Below are 18,909 nucleotides of genomic sequence, written 5' to 3' on the forward strand. Positions count from 1 at the left end.
TTAATATTTTTCCAAATATGGGCATAAAGATTTCAAATTAAGACATAGGTCCGTTCTGGCTCCATTTCTTGGCAGCTATTATTGCAACCATTAGTCCTGCGTGTACATGTGCATATACATTAATGTATACATTTATATTATTATTTATTTTGAAAAGGCGTTATATGCATGAATACCTACCGCCTGCATGCATTCGATTTCTAAACGTATTGGTGTTCGGAAGCGCGCAAACTCGATATATCCTTGTGTCAACATCAAATGATTGATTTGAAATTTTTTCATAGAGACTTCTCTTAATTCGTCGATCAATAAGTTCCGGGACTTCTCCATTTTCTTTTATCTATCATAAAAGAATTTCAACCATTCTTAAAACATGTTACTCCTTAAACCATACCTATTAAAATTTCACATCATCTTGATCATTTTTGGCCAAGAAGCGCAACTATAAAGTCAGGATAAGTGGGTGCAATTTTCAGTGCGGTAAGACCATAGCTTGATTAGGATTGACGCTTCGCTTGACGCTTGATCGGGCATATATCTTCCAGGCAGCGGGTTATGTTCTATGAATCTTTCCGCACTTTTTTCTCTCCAACCGCCAGCGTATGCATCGTGTTCGTACATGTATAGAGTTTACGCATTACATATTTAAGGGATTGTTTATAGAAGCTGCTTGTACTATTTTTAAAACAATGAAATTGAAACGAATTAAATATTTTATTTAAATATTTTTTATTTATTTAAATATTTTTTAAATATTAAAATTTAAACATTTCTTTTTGATGGGGAAAACACCATTCAAATTCAGCATTGGCTTGAAGAGTGTTATAGCAACTCTTCTATATTGGAAGCAACTATTTGCAATGTACGACCGAAAGATATTAAAATCTAGCTTACGTTGAAGCTGAAATTGGACTTTCCAGTAAGGTTTGAAATCTTTCTTCGTGGCATGAAATTTCGAAATCTAAGAAACAAGCCAAGGTTCCATCCAAAGCTACTAAACTCTCCTAGATATAGCACATCACACAATTAGTTTATAGGATGACACGCAGATGTAGGAAGACCTTTGACAAATTTAGCATTAATAGCATTAATCTTCTAAAAGTCATATCGAGTTGTGAACAATTGCAATGGAGTATGGAAAACATTCATCCCAGTCAGATATAAGTTTTTCCTTATTAGAAGCTAAATTCTATTCGATAGACTTAACCATTGTTAGATGATTGAAATTTAAATTGCTTAGCCTCACCAATAAACTCTTTATAGCGTTTTAGTGCTGCGAGAATTCTAGGCGTTAGTCAACCATTTATTACCCCAGAGATGGGCTCTGGCTTGCTATGTAATAACAGTTTATTGTTGCAAGCTTCAAAGAATTGAAAAATTTACTACAAAGGATGACTTTTTATTCGTTGGGTTACGTTGGGTTTTCCGCATTACACTCAGACTAACTTTCGTTTCATATTAGAAAGGGAGGAAGGTAACGACTTCTTAATCAACTAAACAGTTGCAAGACAACGGAGTTACATCGGGCTAAGAAAATTACAGGCTGTTGAACCTATAAGCCATAGGATTGATAAATTTACTGAGATATTAGAAGACAGCATTTTATTAAAGAGATTCTTGATACCCTTTACATTTCCTCTCTTTTTATTGTAAAATATTTCTGTTTGAAAGATTTTTCAAGGCGATAGATGCGCGCTTAGTTCGGTGTGTTCTCGAGTTTTTCTATTGGCACAAATGTACCAATTTGAACGTGTGATCACAGCTTGTATACGTCAACGATTTTAAGCGCATTCATCTGCTACAGATGTTTGCTATTGAAAGAAAGTAAAATACACCTACAACAGCAAATTTCCAAAAATCAAGAACAAAAAAAAAAAAATATAAAGAGACAAAAAGTATTAATCCATATGGTGTCTATGGGAGCAGAACGTTCCCAGTTGATTTGTAAGTAAATTGGTTCTGCTCAGCATATACATGTTTACGACTATTTTTATGGTTTTGAATATTTACACGCAAACTAACAAGGTTTCACTAGCTATAAGTTTGAATGGGTATTCGCACACCTGAATCTAGCAAATACTAAACAACAATATTAAGTTTATATGCACTGCAAAATTTTACATACATTGCTATTGTACATATATACATACATACATACATACATACATACATACATAGATATATACCATATTTGCTATTACTAGACACGTTACACGCAGATATGCATTCATTTTCAATTCATAAATATTCATTTGAACACTCTAGCGACTATTTATACACATGTTTGTGTATATGTATTACATGTATAACAACAAGATATTGTGTAACATTTTTGAATGCATGCATTAAGACTCACAAAATTTTCTGAATATAAGCATGTACTCATAGGTATATATATATATATATATGTACATATGTATATATATATGTATATATATATATGTAGGCGGTTTAAAATGAAATAGCAGACTAAACATCATTGTGCGATGGTAATGCCACTGCTGCAATTCACCTTAACAGCATCGTTAACTACACTTATCACAAATCTCTATAGGGAAATAATTTATATAACTATATCTCTCTCTTTGTCCTTCTCTTCTCTTCTTCGTCCCGTCTATGACGCCAGATTAAAATGGGAAATAAACATTAATAGACAGACAAGTCGACCGATAGCGGCAGTCTATGGTCCATTTGTTCTCTTAATTCACATTACATCAAGATGCATATAAGCCGACACATATACATAAGTAATTTCCTATAATTGCTATGGTTACGTTTTCCTTTGTATTCTGTTGTATTCCATTGTATTTAAAAATGAAACAACACAATACTTAATAAGAATTTATCGATGTGTATAGGTTGCTACCATGCAGTACCAGAGCGAATCAAAAGTACTGTGAGAGTATATTCTGAGCGCCACATTTATTGAAGGTCAAACGTTGTGCACTATTTTCCATTTAACGCTATAGTAGTTCTCTTAGCCCCTTTATAATATTCGCAAAAACATTTTCGACTACTCCTGGCGATTAGTAAATTAGTTGCATCATATATATATATATGTCTTACTTAATTTCTGTTAGTCCGTTTACTTGCTTTTTTTCGTCTATCTTCCTTATTTCTTCTGAGTTGAACTAAAACATCTGATTGAAGATCGAATAAAATGAAAACCAAAAATCATGGTCTAGAGCATATTAAGCCAAGAACTTTCCCGTAATTTGCATTTGTATTGACAACATACTTGCTATTACTCAACTACTATTACGGCCTGTAAATGAAATTATCTTTATTACACCCTACAGAACTACTAGTGCAAGGTAGGTTAAGCTCGTGCATATATACGCCTTGGACAGATTGACTCCCTGTTATTCCGCTCGATCTAGAATTATTTTCTGAATCAATTCTGAGCCGATCTAAGCTTGTCGGTCCGGCTGATATCGGTTCAAGTAAAATTTTCAAGTTGTTTTGATGTAATTAGGCAGACTGACGTGTTTCGATTCAAGGTTGAACGGTACTGAAAATCTTTCGCATCGGAGCACCTTTTGGATCATTTTCCATATAAAGTTTCTTATCGAAAAATTGTTCCAGGAATAACCGTATTAAAGCCGATGTGGTATAGGGTGTTTAGGTGGCGGAACGTGGTCCACTATATTTTTCTTACTTGAAATAGTGCCTCATTTTGATTCAATCGTACGAAAGAAAATATCGTAATTATTACAATTCCAAAAATCGCTTAATAATAGTATTTCGGCATTTTAAATTGTTGTTAAAACTTTGGAGCGGATGTAGCAATTTATTGAACCGCTTTTCATATAACCTTTGCTACGAAAACTGAAGCTTCTTTTCAATTCTTCATGATGAGAATTCGTTCAAAATAATAATTTGGTATAAAAATTAACCTTAGCGAATTTTGAACATGTAGATCTATTTTTCGGTTCGCAGATTCTAATCACAATTACAGATTTATAGGCTAAAAAGCTAAGTTTGAAAATTTGCACTCAACAGATCATGATCATAGGGAATTTGGTTTACACGGATCTGTTTTCTAGACCGTACCATATATAAGGGCTCTGCTGAAAGCAAATCCTTCTATAGCGACAAAGCCTAATTTGTGCTTTGTTGTGGCGGAAGCAGTAGAAATATAATAAAATCTTTTACCAAGTAATATAAGTTTGCTAAATTTAGGCCACATTGACGTGTGAGTATCCTCCAGTATTAGGACTTTCATCAAACTTACTGATTTTCATAAACGTAATGTACAATTATTTTGTATTCTTAATTAAGCGAGGTGATGTGAAGTGTCTGATGGGTGAGCTTGCCCGACTATAGCATTCTTACTTATTATTTTTGTAGTCGATTCTTTGGCTAATGTAGAATGAGCGCTAGCAGCTAACATAAATGAAACAACAAATAACAAAATTATATTCGTTTGTGATCGAGTTTTTTTTATATCTTTCCGAGCGTTGCAAACATTGTGAAAAAACAAGTATACCCCTCAACCTGCGATGTTGGATTTAACAATTTATCTACAGAAAACCATCATCAACCGAAAATAAAACCCAAAAGAGAAACTTTAAAAATTAATTAAATTAAAAGTTCATTCTTACAACGACACTGACTGCGTTCAATTGGGTGCTAGTATCTAGGAATACGTTCTTAAATTTACTTAACGAAATAACACATTATAAACATCGTTGGCAGTCTCAGCGTAAATCATCGTTTACCGAGAGAACGGAAACTAACACTTTAACTGCCACGATACCCTTCAAGACAGATATTTCTTCGTGGAAGCCAACGACGAGTTAATTCCTATACTGATACGAGCTGTCGTTTGTTGCAGCACCGCTATAGATAGCATTTAAAATCGTTAGTGGAGACGAGTGCATCACATTTACGATTCTTATGTTGTTATATCCTACAGGTGCTCTGTTGTACAAAGACATATTAAGTTTGTGCGGATGTATACAATGCACACAAGAATTTGATGTAGACCAGACGATTCAAAATCATTTTCTATATTGATTTAAAATTGGCTGTCCGTCTGTCCGTCTATCATACTTTTGTTCAACCTACAGGCAGTAATTTTGTAGATATATTTATGAAATTTGGTATACTGGTCTTGGCCCAAAGACGATATGAATGATAATGCTTTAGATCGGACTATTTTGCCGACAACTTCCCATATAGCGACTTGTTTTGAAAAATCATTACATGAATATGAGTCGAGTAGTGTAGGGCATAAAATCAAATTATAATTACCCAAGCGTGGATAAGTAAACACTGTTTACTGAAAAACAAGTTGAATACTGTGCTGACGAGATTTCTCGCCACATCAAGTAGATGGAGCCAGATTCATATATACACTGATATACTACGAATTTAATCGTAGTTGTACAAACATGGCCAGTATACAAGCTAGAAGTTATTTCGTAGTTGAAGCCAACGGGCTAATAGGTTCTAATGGCATCTGTTTGTTGATTTGGCGTTAAAAACAATAGGGTATCTCCGTCAAGATTACGCAGTGCCTAGAAGATGCAACTTTTTCCAGACGCAAAACAAGATGTGTACTCGGGTACAGGTCTAACAAGGGCTAATCTTTGGATTGCCTTTTATTGAAACCATGTTGTCCTTTCTAATGGAAGATTGCATATGCACTTTTGAGGTAGCTTCGTTATCGTGTAAAATTCTTATGACGAGATATTACAGACATTTTATGACTAGCATTTATTAACACAATAAACATGATGAAGAAATACCAGCAGATAACTGTTTGTAGTCCTTTTAATATAAAGGTATGTACAAATTAAGTGATTAAGATCACTTCGAAGTATGAAAGTTGATCTACTTACGTTAGGTTATGAGAGGCCAGTGTAATAAGTAAAGATAAAATGTCTTCAATAGATTCATATTAGAGAATATGCAAAGTCACCTCATAAGAAAAAAGATCTAGAAGAGTGCTTCATGGTTTTCTTTTCAAATAGGGTAACGTCACTCTTAAGACATCTCCTATCTTAATATTTATGGTCGTGTGAGTTCTAAAAAATGCTCATGGACTGGAGGTCGGACCAAAGCCAAAGCAACTCATTAAGTTACCTACTTTGGGTATCTTTGGCTCTTGCAATAAGTTTATATCAACTCTTTTGTCATCGGCAGCCAACGAATGTTTATTACCAATAGCAACTATCAAATGGCAATCTCAGAGTAAAGCCAAGGCTTAAAATTGGTTGGGATCTAACAACATACCAGCCGACAATAGAGAAGAAACTAAGGTAAATTTGAAAAAACACCGACAATATTTCATATTCACGGCGAACGATAAAATTTTAATTCCAATTAATTTCCAATACATTCCAAGTTTCACATGCACTTGAATGAAGATCGTGCCAATGTGTTAGATTGTGGAAAGAAGAGTTTTGTCCTCTAATTTGTTGCCATTTTAAAAATATTTAAAAAAATTCATAATGCGTCTCTAATAGAAGTCTTCGTCCCTATATACCACTAGTAATCGCTTTTCACAATCTTTTCCTGATGCCAATTTCTTATCACTAAGGAAGTTTTGTAACGGAAGAAAAACATGGTAATCATTCGGTGTTAGGTCCGGACTATATGGTGCATGCATTAAAATTTCCCAGCCAAGCCTGATGTTGTCCTGATGGAACACAACAGCCGTTCTGTTGGACAATTCTGGTCGTTTCTTCTCATTCGTAAGTTTCAAACGGTCCACTTGTTGACAGAGATCCGAATTTACTGTTTGGCCATATAATAATAAATGATTTCTTTCCGGTCTAGCCGAATGAACAGCAGAAACTTGCTAGCCATTAATCTCGGTTTGGCCACCGTTTGAGCTGCTTCACCACGATCGCTATCACACAATGTTCTCATACCCGGCTATCATCCGTTTAAGAGCCGAGTCAATTACGACTGCTAATGTGCCGATCAACTTTGATCATCTGTTCGAGGTACATTTTTAACATCAAAAGTATGGGAATGAAATCGGCGAAACCAAAATTGCACGTAATTGCCCGTTACCGTATCAGCGCAATAAACACCATTCACGATCTCAGCCGTCTGGCTTGCATTTTCGCCTTTACCAAAGAAAAACATACCGGATTTTCTCCTTGATGGCTTCAATTTGTAACATCCTGTAAAGGACACAGAAGAATAAAAGAGAAATTATTGTTAATATTCAAAAATTTTCCCATAGAAACATACATGAAACAACATGGTGTTGAACTTTACTTTAAAAATGATCAAAATTGCCTACTTCGTAGTTCGAGGGTTAAAGTAGCAAGCATTCACGTGTGTGCGTATGAGTCGCCTCTAGATTGCAAATATAACCTTTTTATGCCTTTGAGCATAATTTAAATCTTCGTTAGTTTAATCGTTTAATTTAATGATCAAAGATTTTTCAGTTTACTAGAGGTCCCTACAGTGCAGTTAAGGCTACTTTTCGAAGCAATAACACAAACATGGCTTGTATGTTAAGATTAGATTTACGTCACAGGTAATTCATTACCTCTCCTGATTAGATTGTCGCAGTCCATCGAAATAATGCAAAAGCTTGTGTATCGAAGGTCTGAAGGTCTGTGAAAAATCTAAAATATATATTCTCCTCTAATTAGCATAAGTAACTTTAAGGTTACGATTGTGTTTACTCTTAGAATATATCGATAAATTTCCAAGAATTACAGCATAATACCATGAAAATTATTACAACGTTAACGATGATGATAATAATAAAGTTAAACGTTACGAAGGGAATAGAAAATGAAAAGCGCAAGTGTGAAATTTAACAGCAAATAAATTTCGATGATTTATAAAATATTTTACATAAATTTATTTGCTTTTTACTCTTGATAGAAAACGTAGTTAAAAACGAGAAAATTTGCTTACATATTTCAAATAGGAAGAAGGAGGACAACGTTTAGCAGCACAAGACGAAGAAGAAGATGATTGAAGAAAAACTAAAGTTGCGTTTAATTTCATTTTAATTGGCTTCCTTTCCACGTTGATAAAAAAAAAATAAGAAAAAAAATTACAGGAAATTTGTACAACAGCGCCGAGGAAAGAGAATAAGATGTAAGACTGAGTTGTTTTTTGATTTGATTTTTATGTCTTTTTTTGCATGAGCTTATAACTAAATCGATTGAACGTAAAAGGTCAAGTATTTATTTAATTTATTTCCCATTACAAACAGTTATTATTTAAAATTGAATTTAAACCTTCTCGAAATTTAATTTCACTTCACACGTTGTCACATCCATTATGCAACTATTAGTTATCTGCCTAAAAAAGACGAAGATTCTAATGAAGTTCCAGAAGTTGTGAGCTATCAGGTGTTTCCCCGCAGGAGTAGTCTAATCGCGACTACCAAGTCAGTGTTCTTTGGCTCAAAACTCAAGTGCGGTAGAGTCGCAGCAACAATGGGTGCTCAATCGATAAAGGTATAACACTTACCGTTTGGACGCCGGCATCCCATTTCTTCCTCTTTACTTACTTCTTTCGGGCCCCCGTATCCCCGTATTACATGAATAGGAGACGTCCCACAACTCATTAATCCCTAGAAAAAACAATACGCCTTTGGCTCCATCTACAAAATTAACTGGAATATTTGTTGTATGTGTCGTCCGACGATATTTTGTAATCTGATAGACGTTTTGTCAGCTGAATTCGTGAGCGAAGCAAAATTTTCTGTGTTTAATGTTTTTTGTGTTATATATATATATATGCTCAACTCTTTTTTACCCGGCAAATGCGGTTCTTAGAAAAGCGTGCAAAAAAAATCGTGTAAAAAAATACATGCCACATACGATAAGTTTGAGGAATCAATCCAAAAAGTCGTTCAAGACGAAGAAAGAGTAAATGTTTTCCCAAAAAACCGTGCAAAAAAGATTATAATGAATTCTATTTTATATATTCAAAAAACGAAAAAAAAGTGAAATTAGTTCACAATGAAAATTCAGTCCATAAGTACAACATATAAAAATTGAAATTGAAAATACGAATAAAATTTCGCAACTATTCATTGCTACTCGATAACAGGCGTACATGGTTATTACAGACCCAATCGTCAACAAATGAACATCAGCTCTTAGAACCTTATTGAAATCACTTATGGTGTCCGACGACCTAAACGCTCTAACATAAAATAAATGCTAAAATGCTGTGTATTCAAGTTGCAGTACAAGGAGATCAAAGAAGAAGTGGTCGTAAAATTCGAATATTCCCCGCCATAAGAAAATTAGAATTAAAAATATATTTTTTTTTGCTACTCGTGTAAAACAATGCATTTACTTCTCTCGATGAAACGTGTTATATCGAAATTGGGTAAAAAACGAGTTAAGTGTATATAGGCTTAAGCCTAATACAATTTCGCGCCTTTTTTTCTTTCCCTATATATTGTTCAATTTTATGAAAGGCTTTTCTAATTTTATTAATAATCGTAGGAAAAAGTGTTTTTTTTGCTAATTTTAACAAATGTTTTCGTATTCTCTCTTGGTTAAGAAACATACGAATATGAGGACGAAAGTTGACTGAAAACGTATTACTTGTGTTCATGCGTGTGTGCAATGCATTGAAATAAGTGGAGAAATATGCTAAACTGAAGTGAAATCCGAGCACTGAATAGCAAACAAAACAAAACAAAACATTTGTTCCTTTAGATAATCGGATCGCTGAGGCGAAAAATTAATTAAAAAAGTTTCACAAAATTTCGGGAACATATGTAGCTATAGAAACTGCTCAAACTAGTTTGGGCAATTAAATAAAAAATGCGAAATGAACAAACTTACATTCTCTCTTTGCGGTCAATAAAAAGAGAATTAATTATAAAAGTTAATGAAGATTTAATAATAAGAAATCCGGCAAATCGTTACCCCGTGTTTTCGGCAGCTAAAGGCATTACGTATTAAATATTTACGATTGTTTAAACGCTACGTAGCTTTTATCTGTTGGACAACTTACGTTCTGTGCTTACTTAGGGAAAACGTGTACATTTCATTGCCAAGTGTTGATAGACGCCATAACACATAGACGTCATACATAACTAAGAAAGGTATATTAGCTTCGGTTCGGAACAAACTTTGCCACCTATCAAAGATAGCGAATGTCGGAACGCTTTTTACATTAGCTTCTGTGTCGTTCTGGATATTACTTGTCTGAATTTATTAGGTTTGGAGGGAAAGTTCTCTTGTATTTTAAAGAAAATATTTAAATTCATTTATAAAAATACCTGTGAGTTCCTTTAAAAAAAAAACTCTCTTTATATTATACGCCAGGTAAAAAAACAAAAAAAAAAAATCCAAATGACTCACTAGCCACATGTTGTTTTTTATTTATAAAAAAAATTACCTGCGTATTTCAAATACGACAGAACATTCCCTCCAACCTATTAATAATAATGTTATGAATTGTTGTTGTAAGCTAATTCGGAGCAAAGTCATGTCCTTTCCCCTCTCAGCTTTTAAATGTTCTAAGGAATCTTTCTTACAAGGTTTGGATTGATATCTTACTCATCAGCTCAAATATGCTAACCGTTTAAAAATATGATTTTCTCTTGAGAGCTTAACTTACTAAATTTCTTTTTCTGCCCACCACTACAAGTGTCATTTGGAACACCCAAAAGTAGGCAGCAGGGACCTTGTAAAGTATTTGTATGCTTGATTAGCGCGACATTTTGAATCAACTTAGCCATATCTGTCCGTCGGTGTGGTATGTGTTGTTAACACTTTTCTCGTCGCAAAAATTAAGATATCGACTGCATATGTAAGCTCCTGCACGCACGTTGGTATAGAAAATAAGCCCAACTGGTTGTAGGACATCCGCGTAAACTGTAAGTTATCTTGTTTTTTTAAGCAAAAATTTATGTGCTTTGGCTCATTATCCGCAACCATTTATGTACAAAAATGGAACAAATATTTCTACTCTTTCGAGGTTGTCATGAGGTAAGCAAGACAGAGAGTTGAAAATTACTCTGTACATTCTCCAAATAAAAATTATCTACCTAAAAAAAAATAAATATCGTGGATCCCACAATGTGGAGGATTTGATTTTTCTTCATCTACTTGCATGGTTTAAACTGTTTGATGTAAATCAGTAAAAAAACTTTTCTTGCCCTTAAGCTTATCCCGCTTAATCTTAGCAAAGTGTAGACGTGCGAGTTGACTGATTGAAAAAGTTATAGATTTTAACGGTTTCGGGAGCATCGTGAACGTTACATCTTTGACCTACTGGCGCTAAAATTGAAAAGTTTTTCTCAAGTTTTATTACCTTGTGGTTGCTTATATGGGGGTGGATCATAGCCGTTTTCATGTCCGATCTAAGGTAAAGGTAATTTTCTGCTTAAAATTCTTATCATTGTCCATCTATTTTCGTCATAAAACCCGGTGTGAACTTCTCTGGTTGACGAATGTTCTTCATTTGGCGTAAAACTCGATATTTTCATTTTTAGAAAAAGTATTGTTGAGCTGAGTTGAGTTGAGTATACAAAATATTCTGTATATGTCAAATTCCGTTTCCATTCACACAAATATAATAAAATATGGTCGGCACAGCAAGCGACGATTGTACAAAAAAATGTTCAAAAAGGTTTGCGATGCCGATTAAAAAACTTATTGAAAATATTATGTCAATAAAATTTTACTTTGATGTCTCTCTCGATCCGTCAAAATGTGATATTGTTTGTCAATTGTTTTTATTGATAGTAAAATTTACGCTGCTTATTCACTTCTTTTGCTCCCTGTAAAGCCTAAAATTAACTTTTGCGCTTGCAAAGGTTGGCATGAAAAAAATCTTTTGACGCATTTCGCTGTCAATCATATCAAGTATTTTTTTTTTTTTTTGCTTATTTCATTCAATTTCAAATGCAGAATAAATACAAAAAAAAAAAAAACTGGAAGTGAATTTAGGACGAATATCGAAGCTACGATGTATAGGAAAATGAGAATATTTCGGCGAAATATTTAAATTTTTTAAATATTTTCAAGATCAATTTTAATGTTTGGTTGAAGTTGGTCTCAAATGTCGTGTACATGCGCGGAATGCGTAGAGCTCTTTCAATTTAATGAACTCTCAAGATAATGAAAAATAAATTAACCTTTTTTAGGCTTTTGTAGGTACTCAGGACTTTGCAAAGAAACAAAGGTAGAAGGGAGGCGAATATTATCCGTGATTTCGCTAACGGTTCCATTCCATCCAAATTATTATAATAAACAAACATTTAAGCACATAGTAAATAAGAAAAAATCGTGAAAAATTAAAAAAAAGTGAAAAAATAATTATTCATCTTATAAAAGAAACGCATTAAATGCTTCAGTGAAAAACGAACTATGATATATTCGTAGAACATGACCATTTTCTCCTTAAAAGTCATACCTCTATCGGTCTGTTTGTGCTGAGTGAACTTCAATGATAAAAATATTGATTGTTTTACAAACTCTTACGCTTTTGATTGTCTCTACAATGGTATGGCGTTTGCACCCAGCAATCTTTCTTCCCATTATATGCTGCGTAGGTTTTTTTTATGAAGAAATAAACAGGCAAAAAAAAAAAAAAAAACAACAGCACTGCGATAATGACCTTTGATTTGGACAAAAACAAAGAAAGAGATGAACTGATGGATTTCAACGTAATTTCACGGAAGTTAAGTGATTTCATTTGATGTGTTTTGCAGAAAGAGATTTGCATTTTCTACTTGGTTTCATCCAATGAACTTACGCAAAATCCTCGAAATCACTCAAATACACTTCAAATAGGAAAAATATAAGAGGTTAAAACGGAAACAAGTAAAAAGGCCATAATGGGACAGGGCCGCCATCATTAAACACCCTACATCACTTCGTTCAATGCAGCCATTCATACAATGAGTTTTCAAAAGAAGGCATTATATGGAAAGATGTCCGATCAGAACCGTTTGCAGTAGCGTTCATTCTTAAGCCAAAACACATCAGGGAGACAAATTTTGACCAAAAAAATATCTCCAAAAACTAGAAGCAATAGCTTGAACACAAGAAAACGAGATGGAAAGTGATTCTGAATCGGTCGATATAAGGAAAAGTGAGTGGGTCTATCGCAAGTCTTGCTGCGGATTGCGTGCATCCACACACGCAAATGATATGGTGGTAGGGTATATAAGCAAGCAAAATTAATTTGTTTGTTGCCTTAATTGAGTGACTCATTGAAAATATAAATAATTTTAAATCATTGCTTTAAGATAAATAATCATTGAAATGGATACACATATATATATATATACATATATTTTCATTTTTTCTTTACAGATCCATTTTGGATTTTATGGATTTTGTCAAATACGATGTGGTTTTATGATATAAACACACTGACCACAAAAAACCCCATAGCATCGTATTATAAACAATCGTATGTGAAGACGGGTAAAGAAATCACTTTGCATAGATTTTAAGCGACTAAACAGTGAAGTCTCTGAATAACGTGCGAAGCGCCACGCAATACAATATGTACATGTATATATATTTTTTTGAATTTTTAATGTTAACAAATAGCTGACAAATGACAGTAGATAACTAACCGCTACGGCAGCGACGCCAAGTTGAAATTTAGTTAATAGATTTTTTTTTATATTCGTACACAAGCAAATCTAAATAACGTTTAGACGAAAACAATAAAATATTCATAGCTACGCGGGGGATTTTAGGGGAGTACTTTAAAGCACTATTTTTCTTTTTCAAAAAATTTCTTTCTCACCAAACAAAAAAAAAAGTTTGCGATAATTTGTTATCAAAAAAAAAAAAAACAAAAACAAGTAAGAAAGTTATTTGCGGTCTTGAACGAATCTTTGCTACGCACTTCTGCGAATCAATGTCATATAATTTTAAAATATTTCAATAAATGTGGGCGTGTTGTTTCATTGAGGAGTGCTTGTAAGAGCTTTGAATCTTTCTAGGAGATTTGTATTGAAGCTTTTTCATATTTATGGGCGGATCACGCTCAACATTTCATTGCAGTCATTTCCTTAATTATATTTTTATGGACCCCGCACGACCCCGCGGATGTCTGCAATGCACACAAGAACTTGAGATAGACCCGGGTTTTAATTTTATTCCGATCACTCATCACATAAAATTCTCTTGTGAAAAATAATTATATGAACTAATATATCAAATAAAGTGGTGTAGGGTTTATAATGGTAGGCATCTGATCGTAATGTTTTCATCTGTTTTTCATAAGTTATGAATCATTATTTTCTTGCAAAATCAACATGTACTATAATCATCGAAAAAAAGATTATACATATATACATCTCTAACAATGAAATATGATGGGAGGAGAGGATGTGTGATGTACCCTGAGATACCACAGCTCATGAATGTTACAAACGAAAGGACAAAGGACGAGCTAAGCCGTAATGTGTGCATGCATATATATTGAAGTTAAATACAAGACATGCTTATGTATTAAAAAGACTGAAGCACCCTGCTTTATATAGCTCTTATCGTTGTCCAGCTCAAAAGTAGAAATTTCCGTTTTACTTGTCTAAAAAGTCCATTTTCCTGCCAAATTTTGTTAATATAAAATTGCTTTTCAAACAAATTGGCACTATTTGTCTATTGAAAGAGCCGAAGAAAAGCTCACAATTTTCTCACAATAGACACAAATTCATCTTATAAACTGCACTTTAGAGTTGAGTAGAGAAGAAAGCTTCCTATTATGAAAAATAAAAAATAGAGAGAAAAAATTTCAAAAAATTGTAAGGTTTTCTTCCTCCTCCTCCTCCTCCTCCTCTCTGCAGAATTCAGCAAATTCACTGTAGTTCGCTGTGCTTAAAAGTACCAAACACCTGGTCAGATATTGCTTCCATTTTTATACCCTACACCACTTGTAGTAAAGGGTATATTAAGTTAGTGTGGACGTATGTAACAAGCAGAAAGACTTAGGATGGACCCGCCTTTTATTCTAAGCCTGTCCGTCTGTTGTCTGCCCATACAAAATTATGCTCAAGCTACAAGTCGGAATTCTCGAGATATTTCTATAAAATTTGGTACAGGGAGGTGTTTTGACCCAAGGACGAACATTCCCAATGTAAAGCCCTATTCTGGACAGTTGTTGTATGGGAAAAAATTGTGATTTTCAAAAGACACGTCCGGTCCGACTTAATATATACCTTGTGCTCCAAGCGGTGTAGGGTACATAAATTCATAAATATCCTTATTTTCTAAATTGTAGCTTTGATATTGTAGAACTTTTATTTTCCGTATCTTCACATTGAGTCGCCGGCGTTTTCTTAACAAAGTACCGTAAGTCAGCAAAACTTAGACTAAATAAATCGTATGCAAGTTTCGCTCATAATCAGGACAAAAAGCCGTGTGCAAATGAGTGAGTGTATGTGGAGATTTCACTGTATAAATATATTTACAATAACAGTGTGCGACTTTCAACAGTTCATGGAAATTTCTAAATTACTCCCGTAAAAAGAAAGTGAGCCATTAATTCACAGCAAAACAATTGTTAACATTTTATGCGTTGTTGTTAAATTAAAAGTACGTGCTTGCTATTATTATTGTTATCGTTGCTCGTGCTGTTGCTATTACTGTTCCCGTTGTTTTAATGAGAACATGGCCGATTTGGAACGTATACGACTGGTGGTGTTGGGCGGCGCTGGTGTGGGCAAAAGTTCAATTGTGAAACGTTTCCTTTTCAAAACATATACCGACAAATATCGAGCTACAGTTGAAGATCTTTATAACAGAGAATACGATTTGGGTGGAGCAACATTAAAGGTAAGCAAAGCGAATTGGAAGAACGAATGTTAAAAATATGCATAGACTTCCTTCCATTAGCAAAACAAACACAAAACACAATTTCAAAAAAAACTTGGTTTACCACCTCATTATAAATTCACGAATTTATTGCTTTTTGTTTACTATTTTTTTGGTTTTTTTTTTTTTCGTTTAATTTAGTCCCATTCAGGCAAACTAATGTACGGCATCAATATGTAAAATAAACTTCTCATTTAATAGTATAAACGAAATTCCGTTGGTTTTACTTTCCAGCAAATAATTCGCATAATTTAGTTAATCATAATTAGCACTTGTTTAGTGCGATAATTGAAATAAATTGACAATTAAATACGCGAACGTACTGCTGTGTCCAAAAAGTAGGGTGAATTTGTTCACAAATTAAAAAATCTTTGTTTATCCTCGGGAAACAATTTCATCTCCTTCCCTATGTTTACAGAACTGAACTAGCAGGAAGCCGTAGTGCATAATACCGCGTTAATCGAAGAAGGCATCATATTGACGTCAGTGATTTTTAAATGATTTTGCCGCAGATTTTTCGATTTTGGTTCACCATTGCCACGGTCTTGGCTTGATTGATCGATTGTGTCCGGGTCCAAATCTCATTCCCCGTAACGATGTATTTCATGAACGCGTCTCAGTCAATAAAGTTATTTATTGTTCGTAATTATAAATCTTTATGCCGTTGAGCATTTTTCAAATGCATACCGCTTTTCCATTCAAACGGAAGCAGCGTAGCACTTGCATCATAAACTTAAAATATCAAAGCGTTACATTAGCTGCAGTGATATTTGATGATATGGTGGCGTATATATACATACATGCCTTGCGTGCAACTTTTATTTTTGCTGCATGACTAATTCCATTAGTTGAAGCAAAACACTTGGGTTCTTGTTAACTTCATCTAATCGTACAATTCATATCTCAAGACCCACACCATTTTCATGCAATCATGAAATTCCAAGATATGTCTTCCACTTGGTTGAATCTTGCACTATAGTCGTAATGCAGGATTCATGCGTATCTCCGTCGTGAGCTTATGAGATCTGAAGTGATCCTAGCACGTAACGTTCGCATGCTTAAATAGACCGAATATATCATCCAAAAGTTTCGCTTCCTTTTCGTCCTTCAACCTTACCATTTAATCGCTACATGATTTCTCAAGTTTTATATATTTCTTAAACAAGCAAAGAAGCGAGAGAGAGAGAGATAACTTAATGCATATGAAGTTTTTGCACGTGAAAGAGGAAAGCAAGCTCCAACGATTTGTTTTTGCTAATAGTTATGTCGTCCGTGTTAAATTTGTTTTTTGCTTGCCCTTTACCTAACTTCATTACCATGCGAAAAAAAGACAAAAACATTATGTGTATAAAGTTAAACATTTCATTAGCAAGTGAAACAAAAACATTATGTATATAAGTTCGAACATTTGATTAGCAACATTATTGCAACATTTTGCCTATGCGGTCTTGTGAATATGGAAAGACACGGTTTTTGGCGAATTTGGAGGTGAAGTCCCGTATACAGGGTAATGAAGTTGGGTTTTTCTGATAGGTTTTAGCATCCTTTAAGACATATCAAAAAACTGCACGTCATATTTCTTAAAAATTTTTTATACCCCTTTTATATATTGCAACTTTTCGCCAACACTACACACATGCACTATATGGTAAATACAAGAAAGAATTTTTTTTTTACTTTTTCATAACATTTCGGTATAATTTCTTATTTCATTCATGCTTGCATTTCTATTTTTGTTTAGTTTTTCTAATGATTTTGTAGTGTTCAGTTATCCATTACCCTAGCAAAGGTGGTTGCTCAAGAGTGAAGATAGCCCACATTTTTGTCTTTGCTGAAATGCGGGCTGGCTACAGTGGGCTAACTTCACTTCAGTGGCGTTTTGGCCTCACAGGCTGTCGGTCTCTGGAGGGGGATTGTTAGAGTAAGTTAGCATAAGAGCGTTAAAATTTCAGTAAGTTAGGGTAAGGCGAGGTTTAGGAAAGTGACAAGTTAAGTTAGAGGGGGCGTTGGTCGCGGGGAGCGTTAACGAGAGGACGTCTCCGTTCGGTGGGTGCAGTTAGAATGATGGTAGTGCTAGGTCTTAAATTAAGGGAATGCTTTAATGTTTGAAAAATTAGAACAAAGAAAACTCACCGTGAGAAATAAATTATATGAATATATGAATAAAGAAAATCCAAAAGAATATTGATTAAATTTCTTGTGACAACCTGAGCTGCCGCTGAGCTACACCAGCAGCAAGTTTGGCCAAATATTTGTCCTCACAAGTGGGTGGGTTGTTGTGATGTTATTGTTTATACTGTTACCCTATTGGGTCTTGATCTCTGGTTCCGACTTAAATTCTGTTTTCTCCTCTTCCGTTTTTTTTTTTTTTTTATTTTTATTTCCCTTTATTTTGAACTTTTGCTATTCCAAGTTTTTTTTTTTTTCGTGTTATTCCACCAAGGAGTTTTATCTTTGCCTTTTCGTAGCACCTTTTCACTTTCCTTCTATTTTCTTCGTTTTTAGTTGTCTTCCCGCAAAATATCATGAAATGTCCTCTAAGCACTCGCTGTTAACACCAACTAAAAGAAAACCTACTCTCCGATCTGGTATTGCTGCTGCAATAAATACAACCGTAGCTCTTTATCTATAGCAGGCCTAAAAAAAAAAAAAAATACTTGCATTACACGAAAAACACATAAACTCCTACACATTTTAATTTCTAAAATATTGTAATGATTATTATTACGATTCGCAATAAAATTATTTAAAAAAAAAATAAAACTTTTTGATTCTCTTTCTTTGGGCAACAAGTTTATTACTCGCCGAGAAGATAAGCATAAGGAAAAGTTCAAAATGCTATTTAAATTTTTCAAGCAAACAGATAATTTTATACAATAGCTTCGGGTTTTGTTCGCCGATGGCAAGAACTTTGAATTGTAACAAGCGGGGAACGGTTTAAACGAAAAGAAATAACGATTCACGCAAAAGCACTAAAACTTAAATTGAATTTTGCAAAAGCAGTATACAGGATAACCTATAAATTACGTAAGGCTTTCAAATGGTATATAAATGCGAACATGATAGCTCTACAATAATCATAAACATGTAGAAAAGCGAAATTTTAAAAGAAGAGAAA

At 34.0% G+C, this 18,909-nt stretch overlaps 2 long non-coding RNA genes across 3 annotated transcripts in view; one reads left to right on the plus strand and one right to left on the minus strand.

Annotated features, from left to right (window-relative positions):
• LOC119644523 overlaps positions 1-15,283 on the plus strand; it is a 66,825-nt gene extending 51,542 nt beyond the window's left edge. The window contains exons 2-3 of the long non-coding RNA XR_005248531.1: positions 13,275-13,478; positions 15,199-15,283. This is a non-coding gene — a long non-coding RNA (uncharacterized LOC119644523). The remainder of the gene's footprint in view (positions 1-13,274; positions 13,479-15,198) is intronic.
• On the minus strand, positions 1,633-18,660 carry LOC119644522. 2 transcript variants are annotated; one of them, XR_005248529.1, is made up of 3 exons: positions 17,925-18,657; positions 16,592-16,947; positions 15,908-16,523 (listed from the first exon to the last, which is right to left on the minus strand). It is a non-coding gene; the product is annotated as an uncharacterized LOC119644522 (long non-coding RNA). The 2 variants fall into 2 exon arrangements; XR_005248530.1 differs by lacking the exons at positions 15,908-16,523; positions 16,592-16,947 and adding an exon at positions 1,633-7,139 and having other exon boundaries at positions 17,925-18,660.
• Between the last annotated feature and the right edge of the window lie 249 nt (positions 18,661-18,909).

This window comes from Glossina fuscipes, unplaced genomic scaffold (assembly GCF_014805625.2).
Source record: "Glossina fuscipes isolate IAEA_lab_2018 unplaced genomic scaffold, Yale_Gfus_2 124421, whole genome shotgun sequence".
Taxonomy (NCBI): Eukaryota; Metazoa; Arthropoda; class Insecta; order Diptera; family Glossinidae; genus Glossina; species Glossina fuscipes.